This window comes from Rhinolophus ferrumequinum, chromosome 7, assembly GCF_004115265.2.
Source record: "Rhinolophus ferrumequinum isolate MPI-CBG mRhiFer1 chromosome 7, mRhiFer1_v1.p, whole genome shotgun sequence".
NCBI classification, from domain to species: domain Eukaryota; kingdom Metazoa; phylum Chordata; class Mammalia; order Chiroptera; family Rhinolophidae; genus Rhinolophus; species Rhinolophus ferrumequinum.
The window spans coordinates 83082330-83086359 of NC_046290.1; the positions used below are offsets into that span (position 1 = coordinate 83082330).

At 33.8% G+C, this 4030-nt stretch overlaps 1 pseudogene; it reads right to left on the bottom strand.

The window, feature by feature from the left end:
- Nucleotides 1-2289: 2289 nt before the first annotated feature.
- LOC117025038 (GTP-binding nuclear protein Ran-like) lies at nucleotides 2290-2963 on the bottom strand (annotated as a pseudogene).
- Nucleotides 2964-4030: the final 1067 nt, after the last annotated feature.

The following is a 4030-nucleotide window of genomic DNA, read 5'->3' on the forward strand; positions in this document are numbered from 1 at the left end:
AATATAATTACATATACCAGTTATACCTCAAATAAAAGATAAAAATAAATAAATAAGAAATCATACTCGTCCAAAAACGGAAGATGACAAAGGAAAATATCCTCTATGTATGTCCAAATCACACATTTTCAATTTTCCAAATATCTGTACAAATTGCAGTTAAAATGGCTTAATTGGCTGGATCAATTTTTAAATAAACACTTTCAAAAATGAAAAGATAATGGCTCTTTTCAATTTTAATTGTATTAAAGAAGGCATGGTAAATTAGGAGTCTGTGATGGAAAATGTAATGATTGCAGTATAATCTAATGAAACGTAAGAATTTGTTTTAAGTTTCAGATTTTACAAAGGAAATATTGTTTATTTCTAAGAGACATTAATTTATGAAGAAAATTAATTTTATGTGGCTGGTTTTATGGCACAGCACCTATAAAATACATGAAGAAAAAGTGTTATCAATTATTTTGTACATATGTATGTGTTTTTAAGTTGTTTGTGTTTATGCATTTTCCTAATTTTAGCCAAAATATTTGTAGTTCTCTCCTGATTTGTGTCTTACACATACTTAATTGAAAGTAACATTCAATCAATATATGTTGAAGGCTATTCACAGTAGCTTTTAAGTTTACTTTGATCACTATTTCACAGAAATACAAACTGAGGGACATAACATTAACTTATTCGTCAACTCCCAATAACAAGGAACGGAGTCCATTGGAAAGCCAGATCTGGACACAGAACTCCCCTGTACTATGCTTTCTCTGAATTCCAAATTCCATAATTCTCACACTCTATCTTCAATTATAGTTTTAAAACTCAATGCCTTTTCCTTTCTAAACTCTAAGGTCCTCTACTGCAGAAAGCATATCACAGTAACTTCACAGAAAGTTCATACTCACAGGTATTTGTTGAATTAATCATATGTTATATTAAATAAGCCTTCGTAAAACACATACACATCACACACACACTGCTCTTCTCCTGACTGTGGACAACTAATTTAATCACAGAACCCTTCTAAAGCCTAAACACCAAGCTTGTCATGATCTTTAGACAAAGCAATCTTCACAGTTTTAGAACTTAGATATTTTTTTCTCATTTTAAATATTATTTTTCACTATTTAATTAATTTTCAACTACCAGTGTGTTTCAAGTTTAGAGTCTTCTTCATTTGTTTTTTATCAATATTTAGTAATTATTCGATCATATAATGATAGTAAATAAAAAGGTCTAACATACATTACAATAAATAATATAGAAACCAAAATACAGTAACTGAAAAGATTAGTTTTTTTGTTTTTGTTTTTGTTTTTTTGTTTTTTGTTTGGTGTACTTTATGCTGCTGTCCTTGTTAATGTGTTGTTTTGTTTTACAAACAGTAATGCCTATTTAAATGACAGGCTTTCTTTATTTTCAGATCAAAACATATGATCAAAATACATTCCGCTATAAAGTATGAATGTTGTCAGTGGGATCAATATTCCTAATTTACAAATAAATTATAGGAATCAAGAGGAATGAGCCATTCACTTTAACTAATGAGGTAAGGTACTCTATTTTCTAGATGTCTGCTCTTATAAGGGTTAAGGTAAAATGAATTGAGCACTTTGATTATAAATAATAGGAAATATTCATAGCCGTCCCAATTCTAACAGTGTGTTGACAAGCTGACCTTCCATATCCATTGGCAAGTGTGGAATACTCCAATGAATCATTTGCCTAGTTCTTTCTGTGGGTTAAAAAAAAATTCTTTATATGCAAAAAAAAAAAAAAAAAAGTCATTTCAATTTACTCCTTTAAAGTCAATCTAGGCTTACAACTCAGTCAGCTTTTGAAAATGAGTCTTGTCTAGTGTTTTTCTCCTGAGTATAGTCTTAAAACAAAGTAGAAAAATGCTCACATATTGTTTTTATTTTTTATTATTTTTATTTTTTATTTTATTTAGATATTTGAAATACAACTTTATTCTGATTCTAAACGAAAAGGAATGGGAATGACAGTAACAAACAAGATCTCCCCACTGAATATTGTGATGTGACGGTACCAGTTTTATATCTGAAACTCAATAAGGAACCAACTGTGTTCTGAAACAGCTAAATATGCAGGTCCAAAAAAGGTGTTTTAACTGCCACATTCACTCCAAAGCCCATCCATCTCCTTCAGCATCCCAAAGATTAAGCACATGTTCTGCTTAGCTTTGTAATAAAGTGGCAAACACGCTGCACCACTGACATCACTGGACAGTTGCCTATAAAACTAGACTTCTGATGCTGGGCCCTAGCTTCACTTTCACAGGTCGTCGTCCTCATCCAGGAGGGCAGTTGTCTGAGCAACCTCTAAGTCATGCTCGTACTGTGCTGCCAAGGCGGGATCCATGACAACATCTGGTGGGGCAAGGGCAGGCATGGCAGCGAACTTCAAGTTAGGGTCTCTGATGAGTTTTCAAACAAGCCAGAGGAAGGGCTTTTCAAAGTTGTAGTTACTTTTGGCAGAGATGTCATAGTACTGAAGATTCTTCTTTCGGTGGAAGACAATTGATTTTGCCTTCACTTTCCTGTCCTTAATATCCATCCACTTTATTGCCACACAGCACAATGGTGATGTTTCACATACTCGTACCAGATCTCTGTGACAGTTAGGCACATTCTTGTAAGTTACTCTGGAAGTTACATCAAACATTATAATGGCACACTGGGCTTGGATGTAATAGCCATCTCTCAGTCCACCAAGTTTCTCCTGACTAGCGGTATCCCACACATTGAACTTAATAGGTCTTCTGTTGGTGTGGAACACGAGGGGATGGACCTCAACACCCAAGGTAGCTACATACTTCTTCTCAAATTCACCAGTCAGGTGACATTTCACAAATGTAGTTTTCCCAGTCCCACCATCACCAACCAATACAACTTTGAACTGAACTTGGGGTTCTCCTTGGGCAGCCATCGTGATGTCACTTACAGAAACGTCTCTGGGTCCGGCTCACATATTGTTTTTAGACAGAATCTGTTTTTTCCAGAATTTCAAATGCTTCTGAAAAGGAAAGCAGGATTATAAAATTAGTATCTACATGCATCATGGGAGTTCATAACTTTTTCTTTTAAAGAAGAAAATAGTCTGAAATGTCTGCCAATTTCTTCCAATGCATATTTATTGAACATTTTAGTATATTTCTGGTCTCACTCTGTGTAAACAAAAAATAAATTATTTATCACCTTTCCTCCAGACAGTTTAACTATTATTGGGATGTGGGTCTCAAAGATAGCTCAAAATTGGGTGCGGGGCGGACTTATAAAGTCATTTTCCAAAATCTATTGGTGGAAATTTAGAAGAATTAGTATAAATTGTGGTATATCCATCTTGCAAATGAGAGAAAAAAAAAATCAGGGAAAAAAATGTAAGTGCCCTCTCCAGACCAACGCCAACACACGTCCCAGGCTGGACCTCAGTCCTTTCTTTTTAAAATCCAGATTTTGACATTATTGATTATATTCCCTATACTGTATTTCATATATAATGTGCCAGATGGGCACTAGACTCATCAGGGGATCACTTCATAGATTGTGTAGATGCCTGACCATTGTGCTGTATACCTGAAGCTGAAGTAGAATAATATTGAATGTCAACTGTAATTAAATATATACTGGGATACCAAAAAAATGTATACACAGGGCTTGTATTCATCTTTTGTTATATTGGTATATATTATTACAATTTTAAGTTTTTTCCTTTCTTCAAATTTGTATACATTTTTTGGCACATTCTGTATATATATTAATCATGGGATATGGAGTACAGCATAGGGAACATAGTCAATGGTATTGTAACAGCTATATATAATGTCAGAGGGGTAGGAGATCGGGGACGTCTATCACTTTGTAAGGGGTGTAAATGTCTAACTATTACTTTGCTTTGTACACCTGAAACTAATATAAATAAATAAATAAATAAATAAACAAACAAACAAAATCTAGCTTTTTCCTTCTCTTCTCTCCATAGCTGCAATCCATTCCCAGTTTTTTGAGATGGGAAA